The sequence below is a fragment of the Camelus bactrianus genome, chromosome 6, assembly GCF_048773025.1.
Source record: "Camelus bactrianus isolate YW-2024 breed Bactrian camel chromosome 6, ASM4877302v1, whole genome shotgun sequence".
In the NCBI taxonomy this organism is placed as follows: domain Eukaryota; kingdom Metazoa; phylum Chordata; class Mammalia; order Artiodactyla; family Camelidae; genus Camelus; species Camelus bactrianus.
This window is the reverse complement of record NC_133544.1, coordinates 29,660,170-29,680,417: the sequence shown is the minus strand read 5'-3', so window position 1 is coordinate 29,680,417 and position 20,248 is coordinate 29,660,170. Positions and strand designations below refer to the sequence as shown.

The 20,248-nt window shown below is 44.2% G+C and overlaps 1 protein-coding gene and 1 long non-coding RNA gene across 16 annotated transcripts in view; one reads left to right on the top strand and one right to left on the bottom strand.

The window, feature by feature from the left end:
* Positions 1–20,248, top strand: part of RAD51B (RAD51 paralog B) — a 696,422-nt gene that overhangs the window by 406,712 nt on the left and 269,462 nt on the right. The gene's annotated exons all lie outside the window — the stretch shown is intronic.
* LOC123618875 (uncharacterized) overlaps positions 1–20,248 on the bottom strand; it is a 43,494-nt gene that overhangs the window by 15,046 nt on the left and 8,200 nt on the right. For all 3 annotated transcript variants that reach the window (XR_012507485.1, XR_012507484.1, XR_006727370.2), the window contains exon 2: positions 17,817–17,924. This is a non-coding gene — a long non-coding RNA (uncharacterized LOC123618875). The remainder of the gene's footprint in view (positions 1–17,816; positions 17,925–20,248) is intronic.

The following is a 20,248-nucleotide window of genomic DNA, read 5'->3' as shown; positions in this document are numbered from 1 at the left end:
CAAGAGAGAAATGAAGAAGCAAAAGCTGCTGGGAAAGTCAGCAAGGATTTACTAAGTGATCATTGCATGCCTCGTGCTGTGGGAGGGCACAGACAAAAGTTAAGTAAAAAGAGCATTCCTCAAAGAGTTTACAGTCCAAAGTTATTAATGTCACTAACACGAATATACCTCTGTGAGAGGTTCTGATAGGAAATGTAGGCTTCTTTTATTTTTTTAACTGTATAAAAATATGCAACACCTTGCAAAGCACAGACTGTTTTCTTACAGTTAGTAGTGGTTGGAAAGTGTAGAGTCCAAGATATGCTCATGTTCTAAATCAGAGGTTGCAAGCTGGTGCCCACTGGGCCAGAGTCATACAATATTTTCAAACTCAAGAAATTTTTAATAAAAATGAATTTCTTACTTGTGGTTTCTTGGGGGGAAAACTGTACAAAGGGTTTCAACTTTGCGTAAGTGGATTCTTGTCGAAACACAAAGAATATTTAGCTTACTTGTGAGTTCCTAGGCCTAATGCATAGGTTTGTTTAAAAACAAACCGCCCCCAAAAGCAATTGGTGATTAATATTGCCTTTGTTTCATAGCTCAGATCTGGAATCGACAAGGAAAGGGCTGGATGATATAAAATTTAGGCTTTTCATTGCAGATTATATGGTCTTTGTTGCAGCTACTCAACGCTGCATTGCACTGTGAAGGCAGCCGTCGACAATCCATGAACAAATGGACATGGCTGTGTCCCAATAAAACTTTAATCATGAACACTGACATTGGAATTTCATATAATTTTCATGTCACAAAATATTGTTTTTCTTCTGTCTTTTTTCCCAACTATTTAAAAACATAAAAATGATCCCTAGCTCATGGGCCATGCAAAAACAGGAGGCAGACATCATCTGGGCCATCGGCCAAATGGACGTTGGATGGTTACCATTACATAATCTTGGACTTGGGCTTCTTAGACCTGACCAGCCCAAGAGGAACAAGCTCGAATGTTCTATCCTCTTCTGTGCAGGTCAAGGGGCTTCTCCGTTCCTCACTTTTCATATTCAGAAGGAGTTGGGTTGATATCCCACTTGAACATGGAAGAGCCGAGTTGCTCACCTTGCACCTCCCAAAGCCTCAGAGGTTAATCTACATTTCAGACAGCCCAGGTGATGAGTGAGCCTTGTGTTTTCCATGAGGAACTCTATCCCTGAAGCATCTGTATCCCAGTCACACTTATGCATGGAAAAGGCTAAGTAAAATCTACTAATATCCCAGCTAGAAAGAGAACTATAAAATTACACATATATGCAAGCTGGTGTGTATTCTGCAGTTCAAAGTGTAGTCAGCAAAAACAGCACGCATGCTGTTGCACTGGGAGGAAATCGGTGTCTTTGAAATCAAATACCCTGCCATTGGCATATCCAGGCTTGAAACCCGGCTGCAGCTTTTAGCTTCCACCACATGTTTACATTGGAAATCTCTCTGTGCGCATATAGAGTTTGTTCTCTTATGAAATCATGTCTCTAGGGAAGGATAATTTAAAGCCATTTCCGTTTGTTATGTCTGAGCTGAACTAGACTATTAGGGCTTGTTAACGCTGGATAAACTTGAGCCCTATAACTGCCTTCATCTGCAGATTATAGAATCTGTCCAACAAATTGCATTCTGATGTTTGCAGATGAAGGCTAAGCAAGCAAGGGCCTTTTAATTTATATTCTATCACCATGGTTGTCTGAGGAATCACGGTTTTGACTTTCAGGCCTGCTTGGTGTAGCATAGATGCTAGAAGTCTTGAATGGGCCAAATCCAGAAGTAACCGAGACCCTGAGCTGCATTGGCCCGCCGCGCAGCCAAGCAAGCAAGGCTGGCAGTCAGAAAACTGCTGGCTAAGCATCTTTCCTTGGAGGCTGTCCCTTCCCCCAGTCTTAGCATAAGTCAGTGTTAGGTCCACTGAAATATCGTGTGTGGTCTGCAGTTAGAAACTTCATTTGAAAATTATATCGTGGCAACCATGAGACAGACGGATAAAGTGAAACAAGTTTTCTTTAGGCTCCTGTTAAGTAAATAGAATTACGTGAAGATAGCCGGCTTCCCCGACCTGGGGAAAGGGAGGTGATGGCTGCCCCAGGGCGCTAACTCCCTCCGTCTCCGTTCACCAGGCCCGCTGAGCACGCTGCCTGTAACGCTTACATTTAGCTATGTGGCTTATTACCGTTCTCCATTTTAGATAGCGGGATCCTAGAAGGTAGGAATTGCATCTGTTTGACTTCTTTTTTCAAAAAGTCTAGCAGAACTGCCAGTACAGCTGCAGGAAGGTCTTAAATAGGATGGCACTGAGCAGCAGGGTGACCGTGCAGCATACTGTCCACCAGCTCTCAAAGAGGAATCCTTCCTTCTGGGCTCCAACCTTACTAACACTGTCTCCACTGCGTTCAGTTATTTTCAGTAAGGCACTGTCCTAAATCCAGAGGTTGGTGACGGGGTGGTAATGGGATAAAGAGACAAGTAAGACATGGACCCTCTCAAAGGGTGAGTGTGTATATAAATCACCCTAGTCAGGACTAGATTCAAAGAATGCCAGAAATGAAGGGCAGATACAGGGCAGTGATATTTAAACTGGGCTTTGAGTAAGGAATCAGGTTTTAACTAGCAGGAAGGAGAATCTGCTAGGCCAAGGGAACGGTGTGAATAAAATTCCAAAAGTGGAAAAGTTCAGAATGTGTTCAAGGAGTGTGGGAGGAAGGCCTTCCTGTGCTTCCTTTCTTCTGTCTTTCCTTTATTCCGTAATTATTTGGTGAATGCCTGCAATAAACCAGACATGGCCCCTGTCTGCACAAAGCTTACTGTCTAGAGGAGGAGACAGCCATGAATCAACGAAGTCCAAAGTCAGTGGCAGATTACAGCTGTGATCCTTACCTCCAGGAAGACGGCTGCCCTGGCCAAGAGAGAGCATTACAGGAGAGTAATTCAACATACTTTTCAGGGCTTTGCTGAAGAGATATCCTGCATCTTGAAGAAAGAGTAGGCACTGATTGGAGGAGAGCATGGCTCGAAGATGGGTCAGAGTGCACTCAGCACATGCAAGAGATTGTGAGAGTGAGGACATGTGTGGTGTTGGACGTGGCCACTGGAGAGTCAGGGAGCAGAGCAGAGTGGGGTCTTTGTCTTTGTTTTAAGAGCAAAGGGAAACCATTGATTTGTATCAAGCGATGAGTGGGAGGAGGTGATGAGAAATGCTTTTGGGAAAGATGACTCCGGCCGCAGTGTGGAGGATGATTTAGAGGTGTAGAGATGGGGCAGGGTGCCCTGCTGGGAGGCAGATGCAGTTTTCCTGGGGAGAGTGTTGGCACCGGGGTAATGGTGGTGAGATGAAGACAAGGGAATGGATTCGAGGGCTGATGATGAGCTTGGCCCTGGGGATGTTGAGTTTGAGGTGCCTATAAGACACTGAGAAGATAGACCAGGAAGACAAAGGAGTCTGGAGCTCAGTGAAAAGGTCTGGGCTGGGGAGAAGCCATTGAGAATCATCTCCCTGTAGATGGTGACTGAACCATGAGTGTGGATAAATAAATGTGAGTGAGTGAATGAATTGGAGGATGAATTAATGAATGAGACTAGGTGAGGAGCAGGCACAGAGTAAGAAGAGGGCCTCTTTTGGGTTGTAAAACACTGTTCCCCAAGAAGCACCTAGCCTCCTGGGCTGATGCCATCCATGACCCTAATTGACCAGGGTCCTTTCTATGAGACATAGTGCTCACTAGGACCTTGGGATACCAGGACAGAGTTCCCTCACTGCTGCCTTGGACACGCACCCAGGGACTCTTCCCTCCTCTCCTCCCGTCCCACCCACCAGGCACTGACAGACAGGACTGTCCACCTTTTTGTCCCCAAGAGGGGTTTGGGGCTTCAGAGAAGAAACTCCAGGGCTTCTGGGACACCTACCAGCTCAAGCTCCCTGAGGCATTTCTAAGTCTGCACGTGACTCCATTCACCCCTTTTTTTATCTTTTCTGACGACCCCAAGGATTGGCCTGCCTGTGTCCCTGGCTTTTACTGCCAGCAGGTAGGAATCTGGTGGGGTCAGGGGACATAATGGAGAAGGGTATAATGGAGAAGGGGACAGGCAGTGTTTCTCCCCATGTTTAGCCTGTGGAGTACAGTCATAAGACCGCCTCATCCTTCCAGTTCCTGAAGCAAGCACACAAGTCTTTGGGAGTTTCTGGGGCTTTTATTCCTAGCACTGTCAGAAGGCAGGTGAGGAGCAGAGCGGCCCCCTCCGGCTCCATCCCGAGCCGCTCCCTATTTTGTGTTGTTTTCTTAAACACATATCCCAGTTTCTGGGGTCAGTCTTGGTCTATGTCAGGTGTCTTGGCATAATTGCCAGTAGCACCTCCTTTCCTTTTAAAAAGTTTAGAAGATAAAGCATGGCCACCCTAGTTAACCCCATAGAGAAAGATAAAGTGATGTACTGATGGTAATGGATTTAGAAAGGATCGAGATCGTCTTTATCTGCATTTTAGTGAACCAGCAGAGTAGCTTTCTGGATATTTTGTCCCAGGAGCTGGACTGAGCCTCAAGTGTGTAGGTGTGGGGGATGGGGTAGTGGAGGGGAGGATGCATATGAGGTGCTGGAACCCAGGTTAGAGTGCTGCCGCAAAAATGTTATTACTTAACATTTTTCTGAAAAGTTTCCACGTTGGGGAAATGTTTCAGGAAGACTTTCCCCATGTCCGCAGAGCTATGCTTCAGCTAGGAGGTTTCTGGGCGGCTCAGGCCACCCAGCTGGAGTAACCACGTGGGGTCACCCAAGCCCGAGGGTCTCTAAGAGATGTACTCAGATGTACTCAAATCACGTGTACTCGATATTAGAACCACCAGTGATATTTGACAAACAAACAAACGTGGGATCCTTTCTCATCACCACTTCCATGAAACAAACAAACAAAAAATTTAGAATTGTTGACTATAGTGGTAATGTTTTCTTGACAAAGAGATTACTTGTAAAGTAAGAACATTAGAAAAAGGGGCCACAGTCACCACTATTTTTGGTGCTACATAGGAGATCTGCCTATTATAAGAACTTTTGCATCTTCCAATAATGCTTTAAACTAGAAAGATGAAGTTTGTTGCTCCTGGGCACTCAGAAGCCTGGAAGCCTGAGAACCTTATGCTGTCTGGTAGGGAAGATGAATCAGGTTATTCCTTGGGAAGCTACAGGCTAGCCTCTGGAATCACTCATGATTTGAGGAAGAAAAAGAAAACTAAATAGTGGATTCGGGACTGAATTTTGACTCTGGAGCCTCACATCAAGCTCTGAGGGCCTGAATGCTTTTGGGCAAGCCACGTGGTCTCAGTGTGACTCAGTTTCCTTTTCTGTGAAGGGAGAAGATAATCCCAGTATTAGAGTTAGTATCGCAGTACCTTTCAGCATGTAGGAAAAATTCCAGGGAAGGGAGTAGTGAGCTCTCTGACCGTGGAGGGAACCGTATCGTACAGCGAAGAGGACTCTGTCTCGTCGTCGTCAGATTCACACCAGGCAGCCGCACAGTGGACCCTGCTCAGCAACAGCAGAGGCAGTGCTCCTGCTTAGGTGAGACCAGCGCAAATATGTTCTTACATCACATTTCTTACTTTGCCTATTTTTGGAAACACAACTTTTTTTTTTTTTGGTTTAACTCTTTCATTGCCTAAAGAAAACATCAGTACAAATCTTACTGAGTGGTAGTTTAGCGTCCATATCCTCCAAGTCAGTTGAGCCTCCATGAATAAAGAACGACACTATTATTCAGAGTGACTACATATAATATTCCATTAAATAGCTGTGCCATGACCCATTTATGCATTTCCCAAATGTTGGTCATTTAGGTTTTTTCTAGTTTTCTATTATCATAAAAAAAAAAAAACATTGTACTGAACATCACTTTGCATACAGATTTCCAAACTTGTCTAACCATCTCCTTAAGGTATATTCCTGAAGTGATACTGTTGGATCATGTTTCTATTTTTGTTTTGTTTGGGGGGGGTAATTAAGTTTATTTATTTATTTTTAATGGAGATACTGGGATTGAACCCAGGACCTCATGCATGCTAACTTTACCACTGATCTATACCCTCCCCATTTCTATTTTTATATGAATTGCCAGACTCCCCGTGAGGAAGGTATCATTTTGCATACTTACACTGGGGATTGTATTTTTTTCAGTCTTTGTGAATCTCTTATATGAAAATGATATCTTGCTGTTGATTATATTTGCTTTACTTTGAATGCTAGAGAGATTGAGCATCTTTTGTATGTTTATTGCCTGATTGTATTTTTCCTATTGTGACTGGATTGTTTAGTTCAGTCTGGAAACTCTGGGAGGGTCATGGTCTGGTTGGTCCTTGGAATGCAGGATGTGGGCTATAAATTATTCTGCAGTTCAACTGCATGATATGAAAGCCTATGGTAAAGAAATTTTTTAAAACCATTCGAATGGTATTTTAAGACTATCCTATTTTATGATTAACTGCCATGGAGTTTAAGTAGCCTTAACAAAAGAAGAAAGTCACAATGCTAACCGGAGACACCAATCCTAGAGAAGGTGGGACAGGGCTGTGCCCCTCAGCTGCAGTCCGGCAAGCAGTGGCGGAAACCTCTCCAAACTCACACCACCTGGCAGAGGAGCCCCTGCAACCGCCCGGTGTGCTCCACCTGCTCGCAGATGCCACGGGCCTGCCTCTCCAAGTTTTATGACGCATCCGAAATGAAAGTTTACTGCCTCCTCCCTCCAACTCACAAAAAACCATGGGGGGAAGGAAAGAAAAACAGAACCCACCAAGAGGAACAGGCAGACCTGTCCGAGGGTGGGGAATTGGCTACTCCAGGGGGCAGCGGGAGAGTGAGCTACAAAAGACATAAAGCACACCTCGCTTTAATCCCTTCCATCCGCCCAGCGCCCCCAGAAAGCTCATAAAGTCTCCCTTTCTGGCTGATTGGATTCCTTTAGCTCTTGGGCAGGCAGGGTGTTTTTGTTGTTTGGGGAGAGGGCCAGGCGGGGGAGGAGGTAGTGGGGGAAAAGAATGGCCATCCCTGGGGGAGAAGGAAACCCAAGTCCCCTCTCTTGCTTCAAGGTGGTATGAGTGGTAAACACAGACAGCTGCTGCCTGCAAACGCACGGGGGCTGGGCATCCAGGCCCGTCCGTTGCCCGGAGCAGGACCCAGCGGTTCCTAGCGGCAGTCACTTCCCATAGAAGCCACGCACATCTGTGCTGGGTTTTTTTCACCTTTTGCAGGCTCCTCTTAGCGAACTCAAAGAAATCATTTTGAATGCTGCTGGCAAAAATGTTGCTGAAAGTTGTGTGTGGTGGGTGGCGTGTTTTTTCTCTGAGAAGAGTAGCTGTTCTTCTCTGCCAGTATTTGGAAGCTGGAACTGTCTGTTCTTTTTGTTTGGAGCAGAGACTTTAGAGACCAATCCTGTCAGAGACTAGAAGGAAGAGAAAGAAAGAAAAAAAATCCTCTGGTTTGCCTTTGGCCTGGATACTTTCTGCCTGTTTCTTTTTGACCTTTCTCTGTGTTTGTAGGCTACCGGGAACCCTGGTCAGCCTGGGTCTCGAACAACAAACACTCAAACCATCCAAAAGGAAAATTCTTTGGCAATTAAAAGAATCTTTGAAATTGTGTCCAGTCTTGCTCATTTTCAAACTCCTGGTGACGGCGGAAGAGAAAATGCCCTTACTCATTCTCCATCCCGTGGCCCAGCCTCCCTTCTAGTCCTTCTCTTACTGCTCCTCACGCCTCCCCGCAAAACACACTCCTAAACTGAGCTGCCTCTGGGGCTTCTCCACCTTTGCAGGTGCCACTCCCTCTCCTGGAACGCGTTCTCCCCACCCTTCCCTGGTGGAGGCCTCCTGGCGGTACCAGGCTGCCCTAGATGCACGGAGCCTGCCTTCCACGTCCCTGAAAGCAGGGCCCAGCCGTAGGTGTCTAGCACGATGCCTGTAGTGCCTGTGGCAGCAGCCTGTTCATATTAGCAGCAGCAGCAGTGGTGACAGTAATCCTTGCTCTTTACTGGGCACTTCTCACATGCGTTGTCTCTAATCCCCCCCATAACCCTACATCAGAGGTGGCATCATCTTCATTTTATAGCTGAGGAAATTGAGGCTTAGAGAAGTGAAGAAACTCAGCTAGGGTCACGTGGCTAACAAATGCCTGAACCTAAGTTGGAATCCAGATCTTAACTGATTTCCACTCTATTTCAGGGCCTCTTACTAGATGCTCAATATGTAGCTATTGAGTGAACACAGAGCCCTGAAATTGTTTTCCCAGCTGGGGGAAATCTTCCCGGGGATTTTAAGAGCCACAGCTTTCACAGTTGGTCCCTCATACTGGGTTCCCTTGACGTTGTCTCTCTCCTTCTCCACCCAATATCATCTCATCCCTTGTTCTTCATGGAAGAATCCTACCCTCTCTTCATGTTTTAGCTCTAGAGGGTGGAGACGGGGCAAAGGGGTACCTCCTGGCCCTTGTCTCCTGTATCTTCTCTCCTTGAGCTGGTCTTTGTTCTCCTGAAGTCGTTCTCACCACCTCAAGAAACTTAGGCTAAGTTAAATGAAGCTCAAAAACAGTTGAAGATCGGCCATATCGTATGGTTCGAACTCACACAGTGCCTCTGTCACAGGCCTTAAGAAGATGCTCACAAACTTCCCTCGGGATTGTTGTAAGAATTACATACACGTAATACCTATAAAGGGCCCCTAGTGCCTGGCACATGGTGAGTTCTCAAAAATACATAAATGTTAGCTCTTGTCATTATTTTGATTAATTCTTGACTGAGGTACCAAAATTCCTGAAAGGGAGTGAGACAAGGGAAATACATTAATTAATATCAGTAATTATTAGAGCAATTAATACTTATCACTATGCGTTAAGTGCTTTTTAAATGACCTTTCATATATTAACTCATTTAATTCTCATGACAGTCTGCTGGCGTAGGTGCCATCACTGGCTCTTTTTATAGGGAAGGAGGTGGAGACAACAGAGAGGGGAAGTTGGGGAGCTCAGGGTCAAGTTTCTGGGTCTAGAGTCTACTCTTTCAAAGTCATTACTACTCTGAAAAAGCAGGCCTAAAAGAAACACAGTGGAAGTGTGATATATTTAATTCCTTCTCATTCCTTTCTCAAATGTGTATTTTCGGGGGAATGAGCGTGAGAGGCCAGGCCGCTGGTGTTTTTACCTGGTCCCTGGCACCACCAGGAGGAGGGCGGGCAACCCGGAGTCGTCCGTGCTCCTGATCAACAACTCAAAACGGGCAGAACCTTGTGCGCCAAACCCAACCTCTGTTATGTCCCAGTTGCCAGCTTGGCACAGAACCCCACATGACCACAGCTGAGGCTGTTTTGGAGGGAAGATTTTATTTATACAAAATTGGTTTTCATATTCACTCTTTTCCTCTTGAGACTGTAAAACACCATATCCCCCCGTTTCTAGAAGCCAAAGCAAATTCTGTGGATGAGGACAATTTTTGCAGCTCTCTTCCAGAAACTGGTCCTGTGCAGAGAGTATAATTAACCCAGGGGTTGAAACAGTAAAAAGCAATGTATACACCTGAATGCTACATATTTGCATAGCAAATACACGCCTATATAAAGGGAACTTCATATATAAACTATACATTTTTGTGTATATGTGTGTGTTAATATATATTTTTTAATCTTTCTGCTTATCTGTGTTTTCTGAATTTTCATCAGTGTAGAGACAGAGCATGTTCAAGGTTGCAGGCTGTGACTCGGGGCGCCCCGGCTGCAGTGTGCTGGGCTCTCCTCACCTGTGCCGGCTCCTGGCCTCCTGCCTCATTTGGCTCATCCCACTGTGGGTACCATCTCTCTGTGATTCAAGCAATGGGCCAGGGGCCGAGGGCCAGGGCTGGTGTCATCCCCTGAATGTTAAAGAAGATGCTCTAGCACAGTGTTTCTACCAGCCTTGTAACCCACCGGGGAGAGCTGGAAACAGGCTGGGGCTGCTGGCGGTGTGTGGTGTTTGTGTGTGTGTGTGTGTGTGTGTGTGTGTGTGTGTTTGTGTTGAAGGCAGAGGCTCCAACTTAGTAAGACTCAGAGCCCGCCCCTCACTGTGGTGCTTCTGTGTGCCCACGTGTAAGATGGAAATCGCAGAGATTCCGAAAGAAGAGGTGAAATCGATGCTGTGTTAGCATCTTCGAAAGAGGAGAGAGCGCTGTGCTGTGCGGAGGCAGGCTTCTGGCCGCCTGCTTTTATGTGCATGCCCTGAGCAGGTGATGATGCTGTGGGCTTTCCTCTGGGCCCCGGAGTGTGTGGCAGAGTAAATGTCCGTTCCGTGTTTACTTTGGCTTTGCCTCACCATCACGCTCATCCTGACTCGTCGTCCTCCCCTGCCATCATCTTCCCTCTCAGGACGGCACTTGTTCGTTTGTCCCCTCGCCCTCCTTCCCGCCCCCCCTCTGCCACCACTTGCTCCTCGTGCGCCGCAGAAGAGCCCTCTCTTGACTCAAGGCACCCATTAAACAGACTGAGACACTAACAGTCAGCGGGCACTTTGTGAGGAGGGCCAATTAGAGGCCGGATTGACCAGGGCGAGCAGCGGGACATCCAGAAAGACGCTTTGCTTCTGGGGAATGGGAGCCTAATCCCGTTACTGGCTGGATGGAGACTCCTGGGGCCCACGAGCCTCAGTCCTGCTGTGCCTGGAGGGATATCATTGGAGGACAGCCGGGCCAAGGAGGGCTCCTCTTGCCAGCAGCCCCCCTTCCTCCCCCGGCCCCCTCGCCTCTCTTTTCTTTCTCAGTGACACACACTGCAGTGCCTCTGAGGTCATTTGTTTCCCACAGCCTCACAGGGCGCTGTGGCAACAAGGGGGACAATGCTCTCTCACAGGAATGATGGGAGGCCTTGTTTTGCCTTAAATAAGCCCCTTCAAGGGAGCAGTAAGGTCTGTTGTGTGTGCGGTTTGTTTTTTCAGAAAATCCTCTTGCACGTAGTTCCAGTGTGAAGTCCTCAAGGCAACTTCAATGGAAGACATAAAGAATCTTACGTGCGTCTGTGCGTTAGGGTTTAATTTTATTTTTATTGGTGTTTTGAGACCAGGATCGTGTTTTCCCTTCTGCCAGTTACCTTTTTCCCACTCACGCTCCCTAGACCCCAGCGTTCTTTGGATAGTTTTAGGCAGAAATTGGCAGGTGTCGGGGACAGAGGTGCCCGTGTCTCCGTGCTGGCCTCTGACTGCCCTCGGCTGTGGCCAGGCTGCCCCGGGGTGAGTGCCCCGGGGATGAAGTGCTCCGGCACACGGCTCATGCTATCCTGGGCCCGCAGAAAGTGCTTAGGTCTGGATAGCTGGGGCTGGAGTTCGCAGCAAAGTGAAGGTGAGGTGGGAGGACAGGGTACTTTGCCGGCCACCTCTGAACAGACCACCAGCTTTAACGCTAGAGCTTCAGGGGAATATGTGGAAAGAAAAAGGCCTGTGTGTGAAACGTGGAATAAAGAGAAGTCAGGTTCTGTGCCTGATTTAGCTGTTTAGTGAGGAAAGATGTGCGGTTATGTCTACCCACACCCTGACAACACCGCTAGGAAACAAGGGACAGTCCTATTTGTCTTATGCCTTCCGGTGTTTTAGGTCTTCAGACTGCTGAGGGTAGCCTGTCCTTAGATCTTGCACACGTACGCAGTATTACTTGGTGAATTGTGCTACGTCATATAATCTAGATTTTCCATCTGGAGAAACTGAGGTTAGGCAGATTAAAGTCTTTCCCAAACCACATGATGAATTCATTTCAAAGCCTAAGATTAAAACCCAGGTCTTTTAGTTTCCAGATCATTAACTAATCAGTGTGATCTACAAATTCTTTCTCCTTGTTCCAAAAGAAAAAAGAAAAAAAGGCAATCAAGACATTCTCTCATCTGAGCTGTGTGTGTTATCAGAAACTGTATGACTGTCTAAATTATATTTTAAGATTATCTTTTCTTCCTTTACTTTTTTTTTAATTGAAGTAGTCAGCTTACAATGTTGTGTCAATTTCTGGTGTACAGCATAATGTTTGTTGTACATCCACATACATAAATTCATTTTCATATTCTTTTTCATTATAGGTTACTACAAGATATTGAATATAGTTCTTCCTTTACTTTGTGTAAGTCATATTTCCAGCTGTTTACAAAATTTTATCACCTCTTTGACATATCAGGCTCAAAACCTGTTGGCCTTATGACTGGGCCATTAGAAGAATATAATATTTTTCCCTTACCTTTTTATTTCCTGAGTCTTTTCCAGTGATAATTTTGATATATTTGTGAAATACTCAGGCAAGAAGAAGAGTTTGCCAGATGTTTTTGTTGATTGCTCTATTGCAAACAGAACAATTCAAAGACTGGTATCACTTTTTGGTAAATTGAAGAATCATATTTTCTGATAACTAGTTATCCTTGAGGTTAATAAGCATTCCTAAGATTAACTCTTAACAACCCTAGTGTCATTTTAATTGTTCACAAATTCTAAAGTGGGAGTCCTAGAAATTCTGATAAATGGATTGACATATTGTCTTATTTCTTTGGACCATCTGTTAAATGCTTATTCTCGACTGTTCATTAGCTTCAAATAACAAACACACCAGAGTCAATTCCCAACAGATAGCGAACATCTCTCTCACTTATGGTAATAGGACATTGGCCAGACCATCTTTTCTCTGGCCATGATGGAAGTGTTCCAATCTTAGCTAAAACTAGACCAACTCATGGTTTAGTATTCATTATAAAGGAAGCAACACAAATACATAAAAGTCACTAATATAAGGTCTGTGGCAGACGATGAATGGCAAAAGAACACCCGTGATCCAAGGTCCTTAACAAGCTACCTTTGGAAATGTTTGACTCTAGGGAAATGCACATTGTTCCTGGTCTGCACTCAAGCACCCTTCCCTCTGGGCTCATATGAACATTTCCCTAGAGATTCTTTGCCTCTTGGTAAATCCCACTGTGTCTTCCAGATGCTCAGAAGATGAATTTGATTAAGTCCAGAATGGTAACCCAAAATGCTGAATAGCTAGAAACTGGCAGTGGTGGCTTCAGGAGCTGGTAAATAAATAACAGACTTGTTGTCCCACACCCTAGTTTAATGCTCTCAAGAGGTTCTTATGTCGCTCGCATTAGTGGGCATGTAAATGAAACCCCTGTTGGCCTTGGCAGATATTGGCCTCTTCTGTGACCTTGTTTGACTGAAACAAAAAGTCATTGGTGGAACAAAATTTCAGAGGTCTGAACTTAGTTGAAAGAAAAGGGCAATTCTCTGAATTGGGTAATTGGATCACCCTCCCAAGTGCCCTAGGGCTTATATCAAACATATAAGAAGGGAATTAATAACTTCAGTGTATAAATGAGCTTCAGGCAGCTTCCAACTGTACCATTTCACTCTCAGGAGCTTTAGGATATAAAAACAGATTTTTTTCCAGAGCATTTTGAAGTGCTCTTTATAGAATGCAGGAAGGGACTGCAGACTACTGTGGAATCCTTGTAATTGTGGATGGTCCAGTCTGACGGATGGGTAACTGAAAGCCTCTACAAATGGCCACTTAGTAAAACTGTTCATGAGATGTATTATTGGAACTAAGAGGGGATGACAATAATGTTTTTTCAAATTGTGCTTGGTGTTCATTCCCTTGGTCATCATTTTATTATCTAGATTAAATTTGATGTATCCGTAAAATGGAAAACTCACTGGCTTCCTATTTCTTACAGTTAATTCAGTGAATTCTAAGACTTACCCTAGACTTGTATGCTTTTGTGTGAGTTGTAAAGAGCCATTTGAGAAGCTAAAAACTTTGAAAAATAAATTTGTTCATTTGTTAATTTGCTTACTCAGTATTTATTTAATACTAGGCTTGAGAATATAAAAAAGCATCAAGTAGAGCAAGAGCCATGAACAGGTATTTGAAATACAGGTTCATAAGGATCGGAGGAACACACGGGAAGGGAGCCGTTACGTGTCAGGAATGGAGAGGTCCAGAAAGGGGATGAGAGGTGATTCCAGGAGGTGGAAAAATGGAGAAGCGTAGGCTAGGCAGAGGGTTCAGCCCTAAAAAAGGTGATGCACAAAGGCCAAGTTGGTGAGTGATCTAGCCCAGATTAAAGGTCTAGGCCAAAATTGCCATTTCTCTCTTGGAGGAGAAGGATCAAGAGGGGTCCTGGTGGGTCCTAAAGAAGTCAGATTATTAGTGATGGAGGCACACTTTTGGGATCACAACTTGGGTAGAAAGGGGGAAAGAAGTGAAAACTTCTGAAAAATATATTGTTTTGAAATATATCTTTAAGGGTATGGACATCCTGAGACTTCTGGCAACCACGTAGAAGCACTCACGGGAGAACATTGTAGAATTGATTCTTATCTTAATGGCTATAGATCTGTCTGGATGCCAGGAGTTCACAGAATCCTGCTAGTTATTTATTGCTAATTCAATATAAGGTTTTGTTTGTTTGTTTGTTTTTTTAACTGAGGAAATACTACCAAAGCTGGGTAAAGTTGCTTCTAAGAACTAGAATACCAGAAAGCTAATCAGAAAAGGAACTACCTTTAATCATGACCCAAGTGTTTATTTTCACTTTTTTTCTATAGCTTGACTAGGAACCTATGAGGCAAGTTGTATCTACATCGTCACAAATGAGTAAATAGCTTCAGAGAAGTTAAATAAGTAATTCCACAGCCAGTATGTGGCAAAGCCCATGTCCTCCTCGTTACCCCTACTCCTGCCCCTCATAGCTCAATCTTCAGGCTTACATCCACCTACAGGATAAAAGGCAAAATATTTGAATTCTCTCCTATTTGTTTTGGTTTTTGTCACAGACCATGTTTTTCTCCCTATAAAATGAGTTTGTTTCATTCTTCCTTTTTTCCCCTATATTACTTGGGTGCTTCCAGCCAGAGGTAGCAAATAGGTTCTATCTTCCATTCACCTCCAGAAGATCAACAGTAGCTGATCAGACTGCTGTACTGTAAGAGCTTAGCAGCAGCTCTGTAGTGGAGAAGTGTACGTGGGCTGCATCTATGTTATTAAGGCTGCTTTGCTAGCATCTTTACCCCTAAAGTGGTAAATGAGATAAATCATCTAAAGTCACAGTATAAAAAAGCCATGCCTACCTCCCAAAGTAGGAAATACTCTGCTTCTGCATGAAGAAATGAAAAAAGAACAGTGAATTTATAAGATTTGCAGTCTAAGAATTGGAAGGGAAAGTCTGCAGAAGGCTAGATGAAGTAGATTATAAACATCTGAAGTGTGGCTGCAGAATCAAGTTGGGATTTTCATTTTCAGGGTAACTGCTAGAATCTGTTTGTTGTTTTCTTTTCTTTTTTTAGAGTTATTGTATTTTTATTCCTTCTCTGCACAGTGAGATAGCAACCACAAAAGGCAACAGCCTCCTGAGTCCCTTGGCTGTACAGTTTAGCCAGTACCCAGCTCTCCTCCCTGCAGCCAGCACTGGCTTGTCCTGAAGAGGCCAGTGATTCATCCCTCTTGGGAGATGAGACATGGCTCCATATTGATATCACCCATCAGGCTCATTGCTTGAATCCCCAGATTGTTCATGTGTTTGTTGACTTTTCATCTAAAAATAAAAGTCACTTAAGGCAAACAGCCTAGTGCCAATGGGTTTGGCTATCTGTAAAATTTAGAAACCCATTTAGGAAACCACCATCAAGATTTTCGTGGCATTGTTTCAGATTTGCCGTGTTGCATTTTAGTACACCAGCCCTTGCACAGATTGAGGCCAGTGAGCTGAGATATGGGAAACCTCTCCAAGAAAATGAGAACACACAGGAGGCAGTATTGCCGATCCACAAAGCATTGCTATGTCCACTAAAGTTCTCTCTGGGTCATACCATCGTTCCTTCTCGGGTAGAATGTGAAATTGGGATTCTCCCCTTTTCAAGGGAAAAAGTGCTAGCTGCTTGGCTTTGGAATTTTGGTGCGACTCACTCAATGACTTTCCTCTTCCATAAACTCCTCCTATTCTTTCAAATGGGTGCCACATCCTTCATCTTCCCTCCCAAGTCATTGCACATTATTTCTGGCTGCTAGATTCCATTCCAGAGCCTACTGCATTTAAGTGATGGATGGAATAATCATAACGACTAGCTCAGTACAAGTTGGCGAGTTGGAAACTGCAGCCTAGTCATTCTTCTGGGTCACACAGAAGTCACCTAGGACAAAAAGTGCTGCATACAACATATATTTTTAAAAAATGATCTTTCTTCTACTGTGTGCTGCAAAAACAAACTTTGAGGGGATCGTTCTCCCACAGGATATGGAAATGGCCTTGGACTCTGTCCAAGGTTAGTGACACAGCTGCTGTTTCCTGCAAGGGACATCCCACATCCAGAAAGGGAAAAAGACAAAGTTAAATATATAGCAGGAGGGTAGTGACTGAACCTATTAACAAGAATGAAAGGATCTGCCTGTTACACAATCTGTTTGTAATAATACACAGCCATTGGCAGGACTTACAGTTTATGTTTAGGAGACATATTTAAAACTCTCCACCACAGGGCAACCAATCCAATAATAACCATTGCATCAACAACATTGTCTACTTATGGCACCTAATAATTTTAAAGTTCCTTTTGGTATCTAGTTTTATCGTCACAACAACCTGGTGAAGCTGGTAAGTTGGATAGAGAGGTGAGCACAGGCAAGCACGTATGTAAAACAAGGTAGGGAGTTTGGATTTTAATCTCAGCATGTGACAGACTTGACGTGACTTACATTTTAGAAAGATCCAGGTTGCTATATGGAATATACACTATAAGGGAGCCAGAATAGAAGCCGGGAGACTGGTCAGGAAACATGACACTAATCCAGGTAAGAAATGATGTGCCTTGGACTGGTGTGGTGGTGGTGAAGGGGATGGTTAGATTCAGGATAAATTTTGAAGAAACTGCTTACAAGACCTGCAAATAGATTGGAGGTGAAGTGTGACTATGAAAAAAAAAAAGATCAAGAATTATCTCTGGATTTGGAGGCCTAGATAACTTGGAGAATGCTGTTATTTTTTTTCTATGAAGTTCCATGATGTTATTTAGGCCAAAAAAAAATCTGGAAGGCTAGGGGAAAGAGCAGATTGGTGCAGAGGGGAGCAGGGTGGGGATTTCTGTCCTGGAAAAGTTGAGTTTGAAATGTCTGTTAAACACGCAAGTGGAGATGTCCAGTAGGCAGCTGACTATAGGAGTCTGGAGCTCAGGGAAATGGGCTGAACTGGAGAAGGGAAGAGGCCTAAAGACTGATCTCGGAGGTACAGTGACATTTGAAAGTGGAGAAGAGGAGAAATCCATAAGGGAGACTGGGAGAGAAAGGAAGGGAAGGTGGGAAGAATGCATGTGAGTATGACTTTTGTGGAAGCCAAGTGAAGCAAGTATTTCAAAAAGGAAGGAGGCAGACCCAGTGCTGCTGAGAGACTGAGTAAGACGATGTCTGGGAATTGACCCTTGGATTTGGCAGAATACAGTCAGTGGTGATCCTGACAAGAGTCGTGTCGGTGGAATGCAGGGGACATAAGCCTGACTAGAGCAGGTTTAGAATCAGAAGGAAGTAAAAATGGCACAGGCAACTTTTTAAAGGTGTTTTGCTACCAATAGAAACAAGGAAATGGAGTGGTGGCTGGAGAAGTCAAAAGCATTTCTATTTTATATTTTTGTGTTGATGTACATGATTAGTAGAAAGGGGAAATGTGATAATGCTGGGCAGAAAAAAGGATCGCCACTAGGAGTACGAAGACCTGGAGGATGTAAGAAGGGATGGGATGCAGGCCCAAGTGGATGGACTGGCCTTAGGTTGAGGCAGGACCACTTACCCACTGGAACAGAGAAGAAGGACGGCTACATGAGTGTAAATGCAAGCACAGAAGTAGATTTGGTGACATGAGGATGAGGTCGTTCTCTCCTTATGGCTCCACTTTTCTCTGTGAGATAAGACATGAGATGGTCAGCAGAAAGTGGAGGAAGGAAAGGGAATGTCAGAGACTAGAGAAGACATGAAATGGATAAGCTCTATACTTCGCCACCACTGCCTTTGATTCCTTAATGATTTCATGAGAAAGTAGATACCAGGACTAGACTTGTTAATTTACACATCAGGGAAAGAGCTCAGAAAAAAAGATATGACTCCCTCGGTGGTTGCCAGCAGTGTCAGCTAGAGGAAGTGGGATTTATAAAGGCTAAAATGTTGGTGGTCAAGTCAACCTCCTCTGAGGACTCTTCTGTCCCAGTAGGGTCTGCGGAGAGGGGAGACTACCGGAGCCTTTGCCTCCTTCCTAGCTGCCCAACTTGGCTGACGTTGTGGGGCTAAAGCCATGTTTCTCAGCTCTCCCAGGGGCAAGGCTGACTCAATTCATTCTGTCCCTTATTGAGTTGCTTAGCGTCACTTACCAAACAAACTAAGTAAATTATCATTCAACAGTCACATTACGCCTCTTTCATATTTCTGGAAAAGCTCTTAACTCATGTCTGCATGTACTACAGACCCAACAGTGGGTGTTTAGGGAAGGAGAATATTGACTAGAGGACTTTCCTGACGCTGTATGTCTAGTATATTCCCTGGCAGATAATTGAGTTTGACTCAAATGCTGTCTCTATGCTGAGGTTAATTAGAAATCTTACATTCTGAGATTCTTGCTTGGTGTTCTGATAACTAGAAGGTAAAAAGGCTGGGCTGGTGAATGATGAAGTTCTGGAGCTCCTGAAGGAATGGCAACACAAGACCCAAACAGAACTTTCCTTCCTCTTAAAATTGGTGATATTACCTTTTTATGGCACTTTTTACTGCTTCTCCCCAGGAGTCCTGCTGTGATGTACTACATTCTTATGGTTAGTGATATGTTCTTTTCATCTGTATTTTTATTCCTCCATGAATAAATGAAGTAAATGAAGAAAAGTACATACAAATCATGCTATAGTAATTAAATCAAACCAGTTCCTTGGAGACTGACCGTGTGTGTGTGTGTGTGTGTGTGTGTGTGTGTGTGTTTCTTCATTGCTTGCTAATCACCCAGTTATTCGCCATGGCTTATTGATTAACCTAGGTTTGTTACATTTATCGTATTATTTAATCCTCAAAACTGCTCTGTCATTTGCCATTTTAAAGTTAAGGACAAAGAGGCCCAGAGAGGTTTAAATTGTCTGTTTAAGACCACATATCCAGGAATTGGGAGAGTCAAGAATTTAATGCTGGTGTCTCTGTTTCCAAAGCCAGAGATCTTTCCATTCCACCACATTGCTTATTACATGGTCAGTGATAATCATGGCTTGGTCATTTGTATTTGTGAAACATCTTTTTTTGAAACTCTGTAAACATTATTGTTTTCTTTGGGATTTGGAGGAAGGAAGGAAAGAACCAACACCTTTTGGACACTTTATATGTGTCAGGTGTAATTTTAGGCACTTTCACATGCTGGGCAGGTTATGCTCTCTTCATTTAACAGAGGAGGAAATGGAACTCCACAAATTAAGTTACCTGGTGCCACACGTCACAAAGGAGTTAAGAGTCAATTGTGGCACTTTCCTCAGCAAATGCTAAGCTCCTTCATGCAGGGAGCGAGTCTGATTTTAGTCACTATTAATCCCCCTAGTGTCTAGTACAGGGTCTGACTCTGGCACATTGTAGATGCTCAAGAAAAATTTATTGAATGAATAGTGATTGAACCTGGTACAATCTGCAGTTAGAACTCATCAAGCCTTGTCTCGTGCTTCCTGGGGTCTTCCAGTGAGTGTTGATGTGATACGGTGAGAAGGTTCTGAAAGTGAATCAGTGAATTCAGGCATGTTTCTGATAGCAGAACCCTTGCTTTTCTCACAGCTGTGCAAGCTCAGTGATGGAATTGCTTTTCTATCGCTGGGAAAACTCCGGCACAGAAGTCACCTTGGCAAAGATCTTGCAAGTCAGTGGGACAATTTGTGGCACAACTGAAATCTTGAGCTTCTCACCTTTACAAAAGCCCCAACCACTAAATGACCCTGTGGTCCTGGTGGGGTTATAGCTTTCCATAAATCTGGTACTTAATCATTTAAAGAGATGGCAATTTATCTTAAATACACACCTTGTTATGGATGTGACACACTTAGCACAGATGGTCTCAGAAGTTTTTCCTGGCCTCCCCTACCCTCACAGTATCTAGTACGTTAACGTCAATATTAGCTTTACTGTTTTAGGTCACTTTGGTATGCTTCTCATTAGCTGGAACCGTAAAGAGCTCAGTTTTACCTGCGCTGAGGGATCGCTAAATTCCTA